The sequence below is a fragment of the Erithacus rubecula genome (genome assembly GCF_903797595.1).
Source record: "Erithacus rubecula genome assembly, contig: scaffold_178_arrow_ctg1, whole genome shotgun sequence".
Lineage (NCBI taxonomy): Eukaryota > Metazoa > Chordata > Aves > Passeriformes > Muscicapidae > Erithacus > Erithacus rubecula.
Window position 1 is genome coordinate 143530 of NW_027636131.1, and position 21361 is coordinate 164890.

Here is a 21361-nt window from a genome sequence, read left to right on the forward strand (position 1 = left end):
AAAACACTGTCCCACCTGGTTTCAACAGATGGTGATAGAATGCATACTTTTGGTTACATCCTGCATTGCAAACTAGAACACATTCCTACCTGGATATAATCTGAGATTTGGAACATCATGAGCAGCCTCACATACTGGATTCCCAGAGGACAAGAGTTACTTCGCTACCACTGGACTTTCAGAGGAAGACCAGACCCTTCTACAGGATCGCCAATTCAACAGAACCACATCTATCATTCCAACAGGACTGCAGCCACCATTTAATGGGACTACTTCCACAACCCTGACCAACAGAGTGTCAGGTTTGTCCCGGTTTAGGGCAAATTTGGGAAAAAACCTGCAAAGACCCCCTCTTCCTCCCGAACCAGTTCGGGAAGAAATTTCCTCAGAGAGAAGTGAAAAAAACTGTTTATTCATCAGGCAAATCACTGCCCAGCACAAAAAAAAATGGACAATACCAAACAACAAAACCTCTTGCCCCTCTGAAGAAATGACAAATTCAAAAAGTCTGTCTCCTGTGGGTGTGTCCTGGTTTCAAGGACAGGTGTCTGCCAATAAAGGCAAAAGTTTTCCTTTGAAATAGACACTTTAATTCCACTCCCTCCAAGTATTATCATTGTTTTAATCAAGAACTCTAAGACAGAGATAAGGGGGTCAGAATAACAGCTCTTTTGCTAATATATATCTAACTGTACAAGCAGAAAAAATAGCAGTTGTTAAAATTACCAACAAAACAGAAGAGATAACTTGGTTCTAGTCCTTTCTTTCGCTGCAGGCACGCTCTCTCTGTGCTCGGTCCCGGTGCTGCAGACGGAGCAAAGCCCAACAGCTGCAGAGAAGCGAGCAGGAGAGGAGGCTGGAGGGGGCGGAAGCGGCCACGCCTGTCTCAGGTAGGAGCGGGCTGGAGAGGGCAGCTCCTCGCTCACCATTTGGTTTCTGGTGATCAGCTGTGTCCGCAAAGGCAGGAGGCTGTAGCGGGGCAGATGCAGGGCAGGTGATCGCAGACTGTCTGGCTCTCCTGCCTTCGGCTGCGTGGCTGGAGACGGGGGTTCTCCTCTTGGCTCCCCTTGATACCGAAATAATGAGAAAAAGGACTAATGTAGATATAGTAGTAGTCATGCTAAGGCTTCGAAAACTGCAGTTTTCGGACAGGCCCTGAGAACCTACCTTGTGAAACAATAGTCAAAAGAATTAGTAGAGCATATAGAACATTTAGAACTGTGAAAACAATAATCAAAGGATTTAGTAGAGCATATAGAACATTTAGAAACTTTCTAGATAAGGCTAAAGTATAATAATAAATAAAGGGTTCTGGTGATGGGAAAACATGCAAGGGGGATTAAGGGGGGTAGCCTATAGTTCTGAGTAGACAAGCATGCAGAATTTATAACTTTTAAGAATGATACCTGCAAGATTTATGTATCTGTATTGTTTTGAAGAATGTGCATTTCTGCACGTAGACTACTTTGTAAAAAGGTATAAAAACCTGACGGAAAAAGGGAACTGTGGGATCCTGAGTTTGGACGCTAGTCCGCAGGTTCCCCGGGCCCTGAATAAAGCACCTCATAAACTAACTCTGTTAGTTTGTGTTCTGTTTGGGGCATCGGGCAACAGTTTTCTGGCGACCCAGATGGGACTCCGGAGGCGGCAGGGGCGGTTCGTGGGTTATTCCACTCCACGCCGGCACCAGGTGATTTCTGGGGAGAACATCAACCCGTGCCCGACCCCGCGCCTGACGGACGACCCGGAGGTAAGCCCGAAGGTGCTTTATTCCTTTTATCAAGGGGAAGGGGGGCCTGCCGATTAAGTCGGAACGGCGATTCCGCACGGGGGTCACAGACGTCTTTAAGGTTGTGGAAAAGCCTAGGCGCTGACCGTCAGACGCAGCAGTGACTGCGCAGGTTCAGCACTTGCCACTCGCGGCGACGAGAAAGGCAAGATTGGTGGATTAGTGGAAAAGGTGTGAGTGTTGTGTGTGGTGTATAGTGTGGCAAGGTTTGTGGAAAGGGTGTGAGTGTTGTGTGTGGTGTATATTGTATAAAAAGAAAAAAAATAAATTAAAAAAAAAGAAAGGAAAAGAAAAAGAAAAGAAACAAAAAAAAAAGAGAGCTGTAATGATGTCTTTAAAAACGTTTAGAACTATAGCAAGTTCTGGGATAGAAATCCCGAACGATTCGCCTTTGGGCTGTTTATTACAACATTGGAATGCGGGGAATTTTGGTCAAGAACTAAGTAAAAGGAAATTGATATTAATTTCTGTAATCATGTATGGCCTTTATATGAACCTGATGGTATGCAATGGCCTAGGAACGGTACACTGAATCCTGACATTATTACACCTTTGATGCATTTCCTGCAAAGTAATGAAAAATGGGATGAAATACCGTATCTAGACCTCTTTTATTATTTGAAAGATAAACTGGAGTGGCAAAAGGAGTGTGGGATCATGGTTTTGAAAACATTAAAGCAGAATTGTGACGGATGTAAGGGTTGGCAGAAAGAGAAGGAATGCTCGGTTAAGTTTTCGGAACCTGTGGAGGATGTTTCTTTGCTGATAGCCCCTAGTGCCCCTCCGATGGAGGAACGTGGAGAAAGTATGCCAGAGGTAGAAAGGGAGGATCAGGAAGCAAAAATAGAAACCACTGATGTACCACGGACCCCCTTATGTGAAAGAACTCGGAGAGGGTGGTGGGAGGTGGAAAGGAAGAAAAAGGAAGAAGGTGCTCATTTAATGGTTCCACTACGTGAAGCTGTCGGGCCGCAGGGGGAACTGGTCATAGTGAAAGTTCCCTTTTCTCCGAATGATTTACTAATTTGGAAACAATCAGTGGGGGCGTATCGGGAGGATCCTGAACGGACTGCGCGGGTGGTAAAAATGGTAATTAAGACTCAGAACCCAGATTGGAATGATTTACAAGTTTTGTTAGACACAATAATGTATTCTACTGAAAAGGAAATGGTGTTTAAAGCCATGACAGAGAAAGCACGGGAAATGATTAGGTTGCGGCTTGTGGATGGTACAGTAAATGACCTAGTACCCTGGGAAGATCTGGAGTGGGATCCCAACTCGACGGGCTGGTCTCGGAGACTTAAAGCTTATCAGAATTTGTTAACAGAAGGAATAAGGAATGGAATACCAAAAACTTTGAATTGGTCTAAGTTATATTTGGTCAGATAGGAAAAGAATGAGTCTCCATCAACTTTTTTAGAGTGGCTTAAGGAGACAGCTCGTAGATACACTAATTTAGAAGTTGAAGGAGAATCGGCAAAATTACAGCTAGCATTAATCTTTATGGGGCAGTCTCAGGAAGATATTAGAAAGAAATTACAAAAATTGGAGGGAGAAGATACTCGGAATTTGGATAAACTATTGGAAGTTGCGTGGAAGGTATATAATAATAAGGAAAAAGAAACGGCCAGGAAACAACAGGCTAATATGTTGGCGGTGTTACAGCAAGCGGCTGGAAATAATATAAGAGGGGGGAGTCGTGAACGTGAACGAGGAGGGGGAAGAGGAATAGCAAAGGGGGGAATGCCAATGGGTGCAGGAGGACTTATGGGTCAATTGAATATGGAAAGAGGGAGAGTGCAGCTAGGGATAGATCAATGTGCTCTATGTAAAAATAGAGGACATTGGAAAAATGAGTGCCCTCTCAACCAAGGAATGGGTGTTGGGGGAGGAATTATAGCCAGCGGGGATGGAAATCAGGGATTGATGAATAATACAGGTGCTTTCCCAGGAAATCCACAAGGTGTCGCCCAAGCCTTTATGATGGGGAATTATCAAAATTCAAGTTGACTAGATGAGGACCTGAAAGTAGTAATGGAAGTAGATGGGGAACCGTTAGAATTTAGAGTAGATACGGGGGCATCATACTCAGCTGTTAACACTAATCTAGGACCTCTGAGTGATTCTACTATCCAAGTAGTGGGGGTTACGGGACAAGTTGAGGAACGAACATTTTTGCGACCATTAGATATAAAATTTGGGGGGAAAGAATTTGACCATCAATTTTTATATATGCCAAATAGCCCAGAATCACTATTCGGGAGGGATCTATTGTCAATGTTAGAGGCAAAGATAATATTTGAAAAAGGTAGAGTAAGATTGGAATTTCCTGAGGAGAATATTGCTAAGTTGTTCGTAGTAAAAGAAGTTGAAGCAGCAGAAATACCAGAAGAAATAGAGCAAGCTGTAGTACCATGGGTATGGGAAACAGGAGTACCTGGAAAATCAAAAGCGGCACAACCAGTTGTAATAGAACTAAAGGAAGGAGCCTCCCCAGTAAGGGTAAAACAATATCCTTTGAAATTGGAAGCACGAATAGGAATAGCACCCATGATTAAACAATTTCTTAGCTTGGGAATTTTACAGGAATGTGAGTCAGAATTCAATACTCCGATATTCCCAGTCAGAAAGCCAAATGGTAAGTATAGATTAGTTCAAGATTTAAGAGCAATTAATAACATCACTAAAGATATACACCCAGTAGTAGCTAATCCATATACATTGTTGACAGCTGTGTTGGAAAGGTTTAAGTGATTCACAGTGATTGATTTGAAAGATGCATTTTTCTGTATCCCCTTGGCACTTGAAAGTAGGAGATACTTTGCCTTTGAGTGGGAGAACCCAGACACGGGACGCAAGAAGCAGCTCACCTGGACGCGTCCACCACAAGGATTCAAAAACTCACCAACTATTTTTGGAAATCAATTGGCTCGAGAGTTAGAAGAATGGAAGACGACTCAGGTAAAAGAATCACCTTTCTTATATGTTCTCCTACAATATGTTGATGACATCTTTATAGCCTCCACAGAAAAGGATGTTTGCCTCAGACTCGCTATTGGATTACTTAATATGCTGGGACAAGCTGGATACCGAGTATTGAAAGAAAAAGCTCAGCTGGTAAGAGCCCAAGTAATTTACCTAGACTGCGAAATTTCACAAGGGGTGCGAAAGTTAGGAGTTAATCGAATACAAGCAATTTGCACCACACCCACACCACGAAATCCACAAGAGTTAAGATCCTTTTTGGGCATGGTAGGGTGGTGCCGCTTGTGGATCCCAGAATTTGGACTAAAAGCAAAACCCCTGTATGAGGCAGCCAAAAGCCCTGTGTTTCAGTGGGGACAAACGCAAGAAAAGGCATTCCAGAGTCTGAAACAAGCCTTAAAGGAAGCCCCAGCACCAGGATTGCCAGATCTTACAAAACCTTTTGAACTATACGTAAATGAGAGACAGAGACTGGCAATAGGGGTTCTCACCCAAAAACTGGGCTCATGGAAACGCCCGGTAGGGTACTTCTCAAAGCAGCTAGACACTGTAAGCGCCGGATGGCCTGGTTGTCTTAGAGCTGTGGCAGCAACAGTGCTCCTAATTCGGGAAGCCAGAAAATTGACTCTGGGAAAAAGGATGGAAGTATTTGTTCCCCACATGGTCATTGCAGTTTTGGAACAAAAAGGGGGGCATTGGCTCTCGTCAAGCCGCATGTTACAATACCAGGCACTTCTCCGAGAACAGGACGACATTGAATTAAAAATAACTAATCATCTCAACCCAGCAGAATTTCTTAGGAGCAGCAGCCAGGAAAAAGGAGGCGAATTGACACATGACTGCGTAGAAATCATTGAACAGGTGTATGCCAGCCAGAAAGACCTGAAAGATGAGCTTTTGGAGAATCCGGAATGGGAACTGTTTACAGATGGATCCAGCTTTGTGGAAAATGGAACCAGGTATGCGGGATACGCAGTAGTGACTTTGACACAAATAATAGAAGCTCAAGCTTTAACCCCGGGAACTTCAGCCCAGAAAGCCGAGATACAAGCTTTGGTAAGAGCCTTAGAACTGAGTCAAGGGAAAAGAGTAAACATTTGGACTGATTCAAAATATGCCTTTGGAGTAATACATGTACATGGAGCACTATGGAAAGAAAGAGGACTGTTGAATTCTCAAGGATCAGAAATTAAGCACAAAGAACAAATATTAGCACTATTGGAAGCAGTGCATAAACCTCAGGCAGTGGCAGTGATGCATGTAAAAGGACATCAAAAGGAAGAGGGAAAACGTTCCAAGGAAACCAGTTGGCTGACAGAGTTGCCAAACAGCTTGCCCGAGAGGTATGGACACAATTAGCTTTATTACCAGCGCGATTTAACCCTGCCACTTCTTTTCTTGAGCAGAAACCATGGTATACACATGAAGATGAGAAGCTTGCTCAATTTCTCCAGGCCCAGAAGAATGAAAAAGGATGGTATGTCACAGCTGTAGGTCAGGTTGTGTTGCCAACAAAGGTAATGAAAACAGTTTTAGAAATCGAACATAACAAGTGCCATGGGGGAGCAGACGCATTAGTACAATTTTTAAAACATGAGGTGATTTCCAACCAGATGTTAACAATGGCAAAACGGATTAACGCCATGTGTCCAGTCTGTATTAAAAATAACCCAGTGACACGAAGGCAAATACAACTAGGAAAGTTACAAGTAGGGCTGCAACCAGGAGACTATTGGCAAATAGATTTCTCAGAGCTACCAAAAGCACAAGGGTACGGTTATTTACTGGTGTATGTGTGTACTTTTTCAGGGTGGCCGGAAGCTTTCCCATGCAGGACTAACCAGGCAAAAGAAGTAATTAAAACCTTACTACGAGAAATCATTCCTAGATTTGGGATCCCATTAGGAATGTCCTCAGATAGGGGACCTCACTTTGTAGCTGGAGTAGTCCAAGAGGTAGCCAGAGTATTAGGGATAGCTTGGGATCTCCATACGCCCTGGAGACCACAATCTAGCGGCCAGGTAAAATGGATGAATCAGACATTAAAAGGGCAGATTAAGAAAATTTGTCAGGAAGCGAAGATACAGTGGCCTCAGGCACTACCTCTAGCCTTGCTAAGAATCAGGATTAAACCCAGAGAAAAGATAGGAGTAAGTCCATACGAAATTTTGTATGGCAAGCCATATCATGCTGCAACCTACAAAGGAGACCCTCACTTAGTAGGAGATCGAGCATCATTGAGTTACATTTTGTCTTTAAATAAAGTCCTTACAGCGCTGTGAGGAGCATTGCAGTGGAACCGGCCTCTGCCCTTGGAAAATCCTGTCCATGACATCCAGCCAGGAGATCAAGTATATGTGAAGAACTGGAATACGGAACCCTTGAAAGAAGTATGGGACGGTCCTCACCAGGTGATCATGACTACCTACACGGCAGTGAAAGTCCAAGGGATCGACAACTGGATTCACTACACTCGAATCAAGAAGGTCCCATCAAGATGGGACAGCCTCTGTCAGCAACAAAGCTGGTGTTCAGGGCAAGGACTTAGTTCTTTTAACATTAGTCTGTATAATGCAGGTGGGAGAAGCATTTGCTAAAATTACAGTTCTGGAGCTAGATGTAATGGTGCCAGAAGGTGCAGAAATAAATTTAACCTGTCTGTTTTCTGACAACCAGAGAACTGGATTAAAAGAAGTAAAGGTAACCTGGAGACAAATCACCACAGACGAAGTATTTACAGAAGGAATCGTGACATTTTGGGATATGGAACAGCAAAGAGGTAACACCACATTGACAATATCTCATATGCAAGCTGATCAGGTAGGACAATTCTCATGCATTGTGTGGATTAGAGAAAGCTTTGATTATGGGGACATAAATGTAGGTATTTTAAAGGAGAATAAAACTCGAAGGGGGTACTCGGTGCAGGTAATACCAGTCAGTGCACGGGTATATATGTGAAATGAATTGAGAGATACAAGCTTGGCATTACAGAGAAACCAGGAACAACAAAATTTAGTAGTAGGGTTAATTCGAGATTTTGGACAAATACAAAATGTATCAAAAATAACGGCATGTTTACCTCTGCCACAAGCTGCAGGGGAACCAATCCCTTGGGGAGTGATTCCGGTAGGAAATTTACCCCTAATAAAAAGAGGTGAGAATGGAAGTTGTGAATTAAAATTACGAAATAAAATCGAAATTGAAGAAATATGGAAAAAGGTTGGAGAAACATTAAGAATATTAACCTATAAGGACTGTCTAATTAGCCATGGGAGGTTAGGACAAATTAGGGATTGGGGAATTCAATTAGCGGCAGGGGGAAAAATAAAACCTGAAGATGCTGCTAAGTGGGAATGGCAAAAGAAAAGAATACCTAAAAATGAAAGCTATTATGAAATGATATGCCAGAACTCGTCCCGGCAAGAATCCTTGTGGGACAATTGGAAAACGGTATGGGGCCCCAGCATATTAGAACATTATAGTTACATTGGACAAGTTAATTGGTGTGTCCAATGGACGGGAAGCAGAAATGCCATTCACACAGAAGTATCTCAAACCAGCACTTCTACAAAAACTTTGAGCGCCACAAAAGAAAATTGGTACTGCACCCAAATTCTCACCTGTGACACTCCAGAGAATCAAATTAGTTTGGCACCGGTAACAATGCTTATAAAATGGAGTTGTGAGTGTAGAAAACTTAACCATACAATTCCAGGAAGAGCTTTCCTGCAGGACCAGAAGGGTAAAACTTTGAGCTGTAAGGATACAACTATCAGGAGTCCAGGAAATTTAGTATGGATTATGGGACATGGACAATGGACAACACATTTGCCGTTAGACGGGCCTGTAACACAAATTACCTTAGGGGTTCCCACATTATGTCCTTTTTGGAAACAGTCTAAATTAACGCAGAAAGAGATGCAGTCACGAGCAAAGAAAGAAACAAATGAAGTAGCAGAAGAACTAGGACAGGGAGATGAAGATGAATGGCATGAACCCTCATCAGGAGTTAAATTTGGATGGGTACTGGAATCCTTGTTTGCACCAATTTCTACATATAGAAACCAGGAGATGCTGTACACATTATTAGGACAAACTGAGAGGCTAGCTGCAGTTACAAAGAAAGGATATAAGGATCTAAATTTACAGTTGCAGGCAACAACAAGAATGACAATCCAAAATAGAATGGCATTAGATTTGCTTTTATTAAAAGAACATGGAGTCTGTGGATACCTCCAAGGAAAGGTTACTCATTGCTGCATACATATCCCAAATGTCACAGAAGAAGTAGAAAAGGACATAAGTCAATTGGAACAAATTGAAACAAAAGTGTATGAAGTCCAGGAGGAAGCTGAACATAACTGGGTAGGAGCACTGTTTAGCTCCCTAGGAATCCAAGTCTCTGGTTGGATATCATCAATTGTACAATATGTAATAATGATTGTATTAATTATTGTAGTATGCATGATTATGTATAGATGTCTTTTAGGAATGATTGCCAGAGAAGGAACTTATACCCGACGTGTTATGAGAGCACTGACCCGGAAAGAAGTAATCCTGCCAACTCGAAGACTCACCATCCTACATAGAAACCACAACTTGAAGAATTGAGCATCCTTGCAGAAAATCTGAAGAATGCTCAAAAGGGGGGAGTTGATACCGAAATAATGAGGAAAAGGACTAATGTAGATATAGTAGTAGTCATGCTAGGGCTTCGAAAACTGCAGTTTTCGGACAGGCCCTGAGAACCTACCTTGTGAAACAATAGTCAAAAGAATTAGTAGAGCATATAGAACATTTAGAAACTTTCAAGATAAGGCTAAAGTATAATAATAAATAAAGGGTTCTGGTGATGGGAAAACATGCAAGGGGGATTAAGGGGGGTAGCCTATAGTTCTGAGTAGACAAGCATGCAGAATTTATAACTTTTAAGAATGATACCTGCAAGATTTATGTATCTGTATTGTTTTGAAGAATGTGTATTTCTGCATGTAGACTACTTTGTAAAAAGGTATAAAAACCTGACGGAAAAAGGGAACTGTGGGATCCTGACTTTGGACGCTAGTCCGCAGGTTCCCCGGGCCCTGAATAAAGCACCGCATAAACTAACTCTGTTAGTTTGTGTTCTGTTTGGGGCATCGGGCAACACCCTCACCGGAAACACGAGTAACCCCTCCGGAAGCCGCTCCCACCTACCCCTTTTCTCTAGAGTCGTCAAAGATCCTGGGTGTAACCCAGCAAGCCCCGTTAGCATGATAATGGAAAAAAAAAATCTTTAAATTGACACAGTAATAGAAAAAAACTCAACCCCCAACAGGGTGGTAGTTTGGCTCAGTCTGTTATCAGTCCCTCAGGTGCTAGGTGCCCCTGCCCAGGCCAGGCCCCAGTGGGCCACAGGTGCAAGCTCCCAGTGCTCCCCCAGGTTTCCAGTCCAGAGCAGGTTCAAATAATTCCAGGAAAAAAAAAAAAAGAAGAAAAACCATCCAGGGAAATTCTCTGCTTCAGTTAGTCAAAAACCAACTAAAAGCAAAGGAGTGCTCTGTCCCGCTGTCCACCACAGAGACATAGTCCAGGAGACAAAGCAATGAAACTCCTATCGCTATGTTTTGAAAACAACCATCTCAGACATTCCACCGCTTCTCCTTTCCCCCCCTTCACTCTCAAATCCAGCCTTAAAGGCACAAATCTTATTTCTGGGCTAAACAGACAAATGGGAATACAAGTCAAGATCACAAAGTCACCCCAGGACAGGTTGTATCTTGACTCTGTCAGTTTAAGCCAATGTTTTCTGCCTTTATTTTAATTTTCCTATTAAATTGTAGTTCTGACTTGGAGCCTTCCACTAGTTTGTTTTCAAACTAGCACACTTGTTTGAGGAAGAGGAGGGGCAGACACTGATCTCTTCTCTCTTGTGACCAGTGACACGACCTGAGGGAATAGCCTGAAGTTGTGTCATAGGAGGTTTGAGTTGGATATTAGGAAAAAGTTCTTCACCTAGAGGATGGTTGGGCACTGGAACATGCTCTCCAGGGAAGTGATCCAAGCAGTAAGCCTGTCAGAGTTCAAGAGGCATTTGGACAACAATCTCAGGCACATGGTGCAACTCTTGGGGATGGTCCTGTGCAGGGCCAGGAGTTGGACTCAGTGATCCTGGTGAGTCCCTTCCAACTCAGCATATTCTGTGAATCTGTGATATGCTTACTTGACTTCTGAAATCAATAAATAGATAGATGGATAGATAGATAGATAGATAGATAGATAGATAGATAGATAGATAGATAGATAGATGGATGACAGATGGATGCATAGATTGATAGATACATGGATGGATGGATATATAGTTAATATCATCTATATAAAGTTCTGAAGTGTGCTAGACAGCTGAGAAACTGAAACATAGAAGGAAACTGTCCCAGTCTGAGTTTCTCCTTTGGCCCAAGATCACCTCAGAGGGACATGAGGTGGTTCAAACCCTGATTTTCCCCGAAGCAACTGAAGAGAGATTTCCGGAGACGGTTTTCTCTTCTTTCAAGGATTGTTTATTATTTCTTATCTCAGGGACCTTTTACTTGGCCAGCAGCCGTCTGCTCAGCCTGGCATCCATGGTGGAATCTCCCTGGTGAAGGCAGGGCTTATCTTATATAGTTTGTGCTACATATTACATGTTTACAAAATTTTCCCAATACAATACAATTTTATTAAATGGTCCAGCTGTGACCCCATCCAATCTAAAAGTGCCAACATGTCACCCAACATGGATGACATGGAGAAGAAGGAGGAAAAGGTATCCACGCCCCAAATTCTCCATCTTGGCCATGTGTCCCTTATCATAAACATTACAAAAAGTCTATTTATCTTCATTCTAAAAGTCTAATTTACACTTTACTAATTTTGGTAGCTTGTTTCCATTCCCTCTACGTTGGTAATTTCCCCCAGGGGTTAGAATTCAGCGCCTGAGACACCAGGGTCTCACTCAGAGGTCTTTGAGACCCTTGCCAGGGGGGTTTTGAGACCCCCAAGGAGGCCAGGGATATGCCCTGGGCTCCCACAGGAAACTGGTCTGATTTCAGCAATTAAACCAATTATAGATGTTTATCTTTGGTAATCTGTTTTCATTTTTTAATCATATAAGGTGTTACCCGTATTTGACTGAGGGCCTTGCAAAATAATTATTGTCTTTCACATGGACTTACAAATCAGTCCATAATTCTGCATAACATTAGTTCATACTTTGAACCTAGAAAGTCTTATACATGAATTTAACTCAATATGATATTTATAGAAAAATAAAAGGCTTGTGACCTTCATTATAAAACATCTGCCTGTTTCATTGTGGTGGTGCATTCCCCTTTGTCCTTTCCAGGCTGCAGTGTCATCTGAGAAATGCTCATTAGCCCTCAGCCTTGAAAACAACACATGGGCTCAGCTCTTCCTGAGCTTATCAGAAACACTGTCTTACTCCCAGGAACTGCTGATGTCTAACGAACTCCTGTTTTCCCTATGAACAACCTTGCAAAATATTTTCATAGTCTGAATGGTATACTATTCCTGTTCTCACACTTCCAAAGAATGTGTTGACCCAAACTATATCCAGGATGAAACATTGTTATGACGAAAGCCTACTCTCTTGAAGCCCTCTATAATGGTTTGACGCTGGCCCCAAGACAGACACCCACAGAAGCCGCTCACTCACCCTCCCCTGCCACAGCTAGGCAAAGGAGAGGAAAAAAAAGTTAACGAAGGCTTCACAGGTTGAGATAAGGACCGGGAGAAAACACTTCAAGGGCAAAACAGGTTCAACTTATGGTTGCAAAGTGAAATTTATTACTAACAGAATCAGAGGAGGATAATGAGAAGTAAAATAAGCCCTTAAAACACCTTTTCCCCCAACCCCTCTCTCCTTCCCACTGACAGAACAGGGAGACAGCATGGGGGTTTTGGTCAGTTAATCACTGAGATTTTCTTCTGCTGCTCTGGGAGAGAAGTCCTTCCCCTTTGAGACCATAGGGTCTCTTCCATGGGAGACAGTTGTCTGTGAACTTCTCCAGTGTGGGTCCACTCTCACAAGCAGCAGTCCTACTGCACCTGCTGCAATGTGAATCCCTCCCATAGGCAAAGAGTCCTCCCAAAACTGCTGAGGCATGGGTCTCTCTTTCCATGGGGTGCAGTCCTCTAAGGACAGGCTGCTCCATCCTGGAAGCAAGGGCACTCTCTCTCCACCAGGTCTTCCATTGGATCACAGCCTCCTCCAGGCAGCCACCTGCTCTGGTATTGGTACCTCCCCCATGGGCTGTGGGTGGATCTCTGCATCTCCCATGGATCTCCATGGGCTGCAGGGGGACAACCTACTTCACCATGGCCTTCACCACAGCCTGCAGAGGAATCTTGGCTTTGGAGCCTGGAGTACCTCCTCCCCCTCCTTCTTCACTGGCCTTGGTGTCACCATGTTGTTTTCCTTCACACCACCTCACCTCCTCTTCTTCTCTGACTAGGACCAAAACCTGTGACTTTGTTTTGATTTTCTCCTTAAATATGCCATCACAGAGGTGTTACCAACCTCTCTCATTGGCCCAGTTTTGTCCAGCAGCATGTCCATCTTCAAAGCCATCAAGGATTGGCTCTGCTGGACATGGGGGAAGCTTCTAGCAGCTTTTCACAGGAGCCATCTTTGTGGCCTCCCTGCTACCAAAACCCAGGCAGTGCAAAACCCCTACACACTATAAACAGCAGTCTGAATTGAGACCCTTTGAGCTCTCATGGGCTGCAGCAGACTGCAACCAATGATCTGCCTCTGAGGGGGACGCCTCTCAGAGCCCATGAACTCTCATGTTTACTATACTTGGAGGATTACCAGTGACAAGTCCTGGGCTGATACCCTCACTCCTCGAGGATCCGTCCTTTGCCGATCAGGAGATGCAAAAGCATTCAAAGTGAGTATTTCACTGACCTCTGAGGGGAATTTTACACAGGTACCATGTAGGCACTGAGTCTTTCTGTCTGTGTGCATGCATCTGTGCATATGCTATAGCAATTATGAGAGAAATACTGATTTCTTAGATGTTTAAGTACCTTGGATATCTGAAGTAATACTGAACAAGTTTAAACCACAGTAAAAGTCTGAACAAATCCAGACCTTGCTCTGTATTGTGTGCACCAGCCAAACTATATTTAGCTGCTTTTCTCCATGTTTTGCTGCCTAGTTTTTTTTCTGCATATTTTACTGTTCCTTCACATGCTTAACTGTTTTCTGTATATTTCTTAGTTTAAACCAGCGTTTATAACAAGTGCACAAGATGAACAGTTTTTAAGTGTTTTTCAACAACTTGTTGAAACCCTTCAAAGCCTCTGAAACATAAACTGTGATAAATCAGAAGAGAATGAGCTGAAAAACAAAATATCAAAATTAAAAAACCCAAGATAAAGGTAGGTGGCGAAGCTTTAAACAACCGCTAATCATTGTCTTTGAAAGGCTCGTGCAGAGCACGTAAACAGCATAGAACCACCAATCAAAAAATGCGTAATCGCATAGACAGTAGTTTTAAAATGTATAACTAAAGCTAAAAAGTAAACAATAAATCAGGTTCTGCATAATCATATTCGTTTGCTGTCCAAAAGTCCTGTTTCTCCCGCAGATATCTAAGTTAGGCCTGTAAGTAAGATTAAGTTCTAATTATATACTTAATTAAAAGCCGCTAAGTGTTGTTCATTGGCTAAGCTGTTAAACGTAAGTTATAAGCTAAGTGTTGCTTACTGTTGTTCTTCTGTTAAGTTGCTAAGTATAATTTGAAGTTATAACTGTAAATTAGGTTACATGCTATTAGGTGTTATTTCTCTGTTAAATTGTTAAGTTATAAATTAAGTTTGGTATAAGTTAAGTGTTGTTCCTTTGTTAAATTGTTAAGTATAAAGTATAAGTTAGGTTAAAGTACTGTTAAATTAGAGTGCTATTAAGCTTTTAGGCTGTGTTCCTTTTTATCCTTGCCCCCACTGTCCTTTTCACACACACGCGCACACACACACACTCCCTTAGTTCTCGGTTCATTTCTGTTTTGATGGACTGGATTTTTTTTTGGTTTTGTTTTGTTGTTCCTTGTTTTCCCTTGTTGTGCCTTAACTGTCCTGTAAGTAGGAGAGTGAATCTTGCCAATTAACTTTATTGTGCTTTGCCGCTTAGTATTAAATCTGACTTTTTCTCATACCCTTGCCAGTGATTTATTAAGTGATTTCAAACACTCGTTTGTAACACTCATGTTGTCAAGGTTAGGTGCAGGTTGTTAGACATAAAGAGGAACCTCATCTCAGGTCTGCTGCAGGAGTCAAACCATCTTTTTGATGCCATAGTAATTTTAAGTGAAAAGAGAATATATATATTTTTTTTTTTACATTATCAACTTACATTGTATGAAGTCCCCAACACACAGCAGAGTCAGAGGGAAGCATATGTATACTCTCCAGAAGAAAAGAAATACGAGATGAAAAAAGCAAAGCCTCTCAATGCACCTTTTTTTTTTTTTTTTTAGCATTTGGGTTCATAATTTGGTTTTCTCTGACAAATCAATCAAGACAATAACTATGTGTCAGCTTATTCCAAGGAGGAAGATGATGGTCAATGGCGCTCTTTGACACACAGAGTTTACCTGCCAAAAGTTTTCAAAAGCAAAATTCTTCACAAGAAGATGTCACTGGCATCTCTCACAAGAAATGTTGAAGCTATTTATTTTTTTGTTTCATTCAGATACAAAATTACAGTGTAGCTCCAGTCAGGTGATTTAATTTAAACAAACAAGGCTCTGTTCCATGACAAAGCACTGATTTTTCAGTGTAAGATTTCCAGTTCTAAAGTTTTTGAGTTGAGTATTTGTTTGAGGTGGGGGTGGGGTTGATCTGTTCATCATTGGGGTTTTTAGTGTATATTACTCCTTTTTTTTCTCCTATTGGTGAAGTGGGAAAGGACCACAGGAGAAGGACGGGCACAGCCTGTTGCCTCTAGCCAAGCTCACGAGTATGGGATTTGTAGGCATTATGACAGATGTTGGCCATGTGGAAAGGTCCAAAAGGAAATAATGGTTTGGTGTGGGTTTTATCTAGGATCTTTTGCCAGAAAGCATGAGAAAAATCAATGGGGCTGAGGGCACATACCAAATTTGTTGAGTAGGCTTAGGGTTAGGTAAGGGCTATGCTGGCATCTCGTGAGCCATACAAAATTCTCCTACCCAGCTGGTGTTAGGCTGGGACCTGTGCCATAGATCTGTTGCTGCACTTTTTTTTTTTTCCTGTGAGCACAGGATGAGAGAGTTGGGGTTGTTCAGACTGGAGAAGAGAAGGTTCTAAGGAGACATTAGAGCACCTTCCAGTACCTAAAGGGGCTAAAATAGACCTGGAGAGGGACTTTGGACAAGGGCATGGAGTGACAAGACAAAGGGGGAATGGCTTTAAACTGACAGAGGACAGGTTTCGATTAGATATTGGGAAGACATTTTTTACTGTGAGGATGGTGAGTCACTAAAACAGGTTACCCAGAGAAGCTGTGGATGCCCCATCCCTAGAAGTGTTCAAGGCCAAGTTGGATGGGGCTTTGAGCAACCTGGTCTAGTGGAAGGTGTCCCTACTCATGGCAGGGGGATAGGGACTAGTTGTTCTTTAAGGTTCCTTCCAACCCAAACCTCTCTGTGATTCCATGATTCTATTTTCCCCTGCCCCCATCAGCGCTGCTGTTGTGTCAGGTAGTTGCACTGTTGAGTACATTAACCTAGGACCGAGCATTGCAGCCACACTGTGCGTGCGCGCACACACCTTATCTTTACCATTTATTCTCTCCCTCCCCCTTCCCAGTGCTGCAGGACTCCGGCAGCCAGCGAAAGATACTGAGCCATCAGCCCCTCAGATCTGGTTAGCCAAATCAATGCTCCTTGAAGGGAGGGAGAGAGGGGGAGAGGGGGAGCGGGAGAGCGGGGGGAACCAGATCAAAAGACAAAATGAAAGAAATCCAGCCGGGGAACAAAAAGCCACACCCAGGCGCACCCTTTCCCAGGGAAAAGGACAGGACTTGTGTGTATGTGTGTATCACCGACCCCGACCCCTCAGGAGAAGAAGGTGTTCTTTTCCCCGCTTCCCCTTCGCTCTTCCCGTCCCGGGGAAAACTCCTCGCTGGGAAAAGCAAAACCGTAAAAGCTTCTCCCCATCTCGCCCCCCTTACAAAGGCTTTCAAACAACCACCATCACCAAACAGAAAGCAAAAACAGTCGAAAAAGAAAAGAAAAGAAAAGAAAAGAAAAGAAAAGAAAAGAAAAGAAAAGAAAAGAAAAAAGAAAAGAAAAGAAAAGAAGAAAGAAAAGAAAAGAAAAGAAAAAAAAAGAAAAGAAAAGAAAAGAAAAAGAAAAGAAAAGAAAAGAAAAGAAAAGAAAAGAAAAGAAAAGAACCAGAAGCAAGAGACAACATCCATCCATCGATTTCAGATCCAGGATTTTATCCAGTGCACTGATTTTTTTTTTTTTTTTGTCCTTCCCCCCCTCTACCTTTCTTCCACCTCCTCTCCTCCTTCTTCTCCTACCCATCCCCTTTTTTTAATCCGGTACTGCTCGTGGTGTTCCGTGTTAATTTGATTTATTCCCGGATTCCGGCTTTCCAAGAAGCCATTCCCTCCACCCCCCGGCTTCCTTTTTTCGCTCTATCTCGTTCTGTTTATCTCTCTCTATCTATCATTTATCTCTCGAGCTATCTATCCATCTGTCTGTTCATCCATCTCCCTCTCCTCGGTGCCTTCCTCCTCCCCCCGCCCTCCTCGCTCTGCGTGCGCTGCGCGGCCGGGAGCTCCCCTCATCCCTACCTGACAGATGAACACCGCCATGGGTTTGCCGCAACACAAGCAACAAAAGCAACTTTGGGGGCTGTGGCGAGGGATTGGAACCGAGATCTAAAAGAGGAGAAGAAGTCGGAGGAGGAGGAAAGAAGACGAGGAAGCTGCTAAGAAGCCGTCTTGGGGATATGGGTTAGTAAAGGAAAAACAAACAAGCAAACAAAAGCAACAAAAAACCTGAGCCATCGAGAAAAGGTCTGTCTTGATGATGGGGATTGCAGGAAGGTCTCCCTCTCTCCTTCTCCTTCGCCCGTCCCCCTTCTTTTTCCCTTCTGTATGCAAAAGTTAATGTCGTCTTTTATTTCATGCTGTGACTGCAATGGCGCGGAAAGGGCTTAATTTAGTTTTTCGGGGGGAAGGGGGAATATTCCTTCCCTGTGCAATGCATCGAGTCCTCTCCTCCTCCGACCTCTTCCATCCCCATCCTTTGTGCCTGTTGGATGGAATGTGTGTCTGTGTGTGTGTGTGTGTGAGCGAGAGAGAGAGTGAGTTAAGACCGTGCTACTGGAAAGGGAGTGGAATTTTTTAGGAGTTTGCATAACGTAGTTATCCCCCCTTATCCCCCTCCTTATCCCTCCCGTCCCTTTCATAGCCTATATGTGTTTATATGTGTAGGTGGCAGTTATGTGTGTGCGTGTGGAAACTGTGGGGGACATGACCACCCTCTCTCTTCGTAAATTGCAGCTAGAGAGCAACATTGTAGCTTTTACGAGGATTTGTGTCTGTATGTGCGTGGGGCTCTGCGGCGGTGCTGGGGGAAGGAGGGGGACCTCCTCTGCCCCGGGGTGCCCCGGCTTATTTTGACATTGAAAGGACACATAGTCCTGAAAATCGACAATTTGGGAGAGTAAAGAAGTGTAGGAGGGTGTGGAGAAGGGGAAGAGTTATTAGCAATGAGGGTCCCTCCCCCCGCTCGATGGCTTAATAATGATTATTAGTAAGTCGGTGACTGTCTCCCTCGGGCCCCCGGTGACCCTCCCTCCCTCCCCTTCCGGGTGAAAGTGGTATTTTAGTCTGAATATCGCCGATATTATCGGGGAGGTGGCGATTTGGGGTGAGGAAGGCAAACGCAGCCTGCAGCCGTGGGCGACTATTGTTAAACCAAGCCATGGCGCAAGGCTCCTGTCGAGCACTCACACATTCAAACCCATTCCTCGCCAGGTTCCCCCGGCAGACACTGGGAAATCGGGTCCCTCCCGCCCTTCCTGCTCGGCGTGTGTCAGTGTGATTGTAATTGCGACTGTGTGTATGTGTGACTGTGTGTGCATCCCACCGGGCGCTGGAGGTCCCCACGCTGCCGCTGCCCCTGCCTCTGCCTGCTGTATTTATGTATCCAAAAGGCAGTTGAGAAAAGAATTTCCGATTCATTTCCGCTTCAAATAGACGGCCCCGAAAATCCCGGGCCTGACGCTTGATGCTTTAAGTACATTTGGCCGCCGGTAGCCCGGCCCGTGGAGGGGGGTAACTGGGAGACACGTGGTTCAGCCACCTCTCTACGGGCAGGTCCGTCCCACGGGAGGACGCAAGGGGAAATGCGGGGGGGCTTCGTGCATGGGGGACGAGCATGGGGGATGGGGGGGGGGGGGGGGGGGGGGGGGGGTACACACCCATCCCGGCGCCATGAGGTGGCGGTGCCTCCGCGGCTGCCGGGATCAGGGCGAGCTCAGCCGTGCTTTGGAAGTAGGAGGATAGATGGATGGATGGATGGATGGATGGATGGATGGATGGATGGATGGATGGATGGATGGATGGATGGATGGATGGATGGATGGATGGGAGGTAGTGGGGGCCTGGCAGGCTGTTTTCCGCAAGCAGAGGTGTTTCATTCGCCACCGGCCCGCGGGGGGGTGGGGGAGGGAGATGGGCACATGCCGTATGTCCTTCTATGTCTGTCTGTCACACTGCAAAGGATGTGCAAGTCCAGCGGAGCTCGGAGCCAGCAAGTGCACCTCTGACAGGGAGAGCATCTGTGCTTCTTGGTATTGACAAGAGGACTGCGGGGAAAAAACCTGCTAACAAATCAAATCCCGTGTGGAATATTATGGGCCCAAATAGAAACAATGATTGATCCCTCAGCACCTGCAGCCAGGGCTAACTTGTTGCAGGCTACAGTAATGATATAATCAGCTGTCATCTGCCAAAGTTCAGCAGCTAGAGCATGAACCTGAAGAAACTGGTGTCCAGGACCTTTTATCATAGATAGCAAAAAAAAAAAAAAAAAATGCCTATTAGGGAATCATAGAATCATATAATGGTTTGGGTTGGAAGTAACCTTAAAGACCACCTTGTTCCAACACCCCTGACATGGGCAGGGACACCTTCCACTAAATCTGGTTGCTCCAAGCCCTGTCCAATCACGCCTTGAACACTTCCAGGGATGAAGCATGTTAATGGGAAAATGTGCAAGTAGCTGCTTCACACACATCTTTCTGCACTTCCTTGCCCTTCAATTAGATTGCTCCCCTCATCAGAAGCTACTTCCACTCGAAGGAGAAATTTTTTTCATTTCCATTTGTTTTTTATCCGAAAAGAGAAAAACTTCTCCAAACAATTGAGCTGTACTTTAATCTCTGCTCTTAGCTTGGAAGAGTTATGTAAAAGCAAGGGAAAAAAAATAAAAAACTGAAACACTTAGTGAATGGAGACTTCTCTTCCATCTCTTGATTGTTTTGGCTTTTTTTTTAAGCTTCTCAGACTCAAAGTTTTAATTGAAACCAGAAATCTATTGAAAAGTAACTGAGCCAAGAAAACCTCTGTTTTCTCTGCAACTAGGGATGGAGATAATAATATTTTTGCTGATGATATTTCAAATTGTTTGAGCTCTTTGATTCCTTCCAAAAAGACTAGCATAGATTATTAGCACATTAGCATTTTAGGAGGATGCACTCTCTGAAATGTAATAAAATGGTGTGTTAGGTGTGTGCAGAGCTATTAACTATGTTAGTTTTTGGCAAACAAAAGAAGCAGTGGCCATGATTTATTATTAATAAGGATGATAACTGAGCTATTTAACTCAACTTGATATTTACTGGGTTTCTCTACTGAGTTTGCTAAGTATAATTTCCAGTAATGTAATCTGATTAAGTTGAGAGCTATTCCTTTTTAGCAACTGCTATTGCTGCATGCTTAATTACCTCAAGGAGTTAAATGCTCAAAAAGGTACAAGCATAATTTTTTTTTTTTTTTGCTTCAGATGCTGCTCAATCTCCTGCTCTGGTCTGTTTTGACCCATCCTTTGAGGTTTGTTTTTTTTTGCCAGCACACACCTCTTAGGTTCAAGTGTCAATTTACTAACAGGACTCTTTCTATTATAAGATCTGGCTAATCTCAGTTTCAGTGACTTTTTTTGCTCTCAGTAGGGCTCAATTGCTCACACATAATCGTTCCCTTCTGTTTTATTTCCCCTTTGGACAATATCCTCCAGGACTGAAAAACTCTTGCCTTGTGCTCAGAGACTTGCAATTGCACATCAATTTTGACTCTTAACCCAACTAGTAGCAAGAAAGGCTATTGTCTAATGAACTATGTAAAAACCGTTTTTGGATCCAACAGATTGCTGTAATGGAGACGAAAATTGTCCCAGTGAACTGATGACTGATTTTTTTAACCATATATCTTGGTGTTTTTTCTTGTTTCTCATTAAATACCCATCTCTGGAGTATCCATGATTTGTGGGTCTGCAGTGGTGTTGAAAGGCAGCATTAATAACTGCCAAAATGTAGTCCATG

The 21361-nt window shown here is 43.6% G+C and overlaps 1 protein-coding gene across 1 annotated transcript in view; it reads left to right on the forward strand.

Annotated features, from left to right (window-relative positions):
* The first annotated feature begins 17812 nt into the window (after window positions 1–17812).
* Window positions 17813–21361, forward strand: part of LOC306815652 (SET-binding protein-like) — a 53665-nt gene continuing 50116 nt past the window's right edge. The window contains 1 exon segment of the mRNA XM_079332219.1: window positions 17813–17828. The gene's annotated coding sequence lies outside the window, so the exon portion shown is untranslated.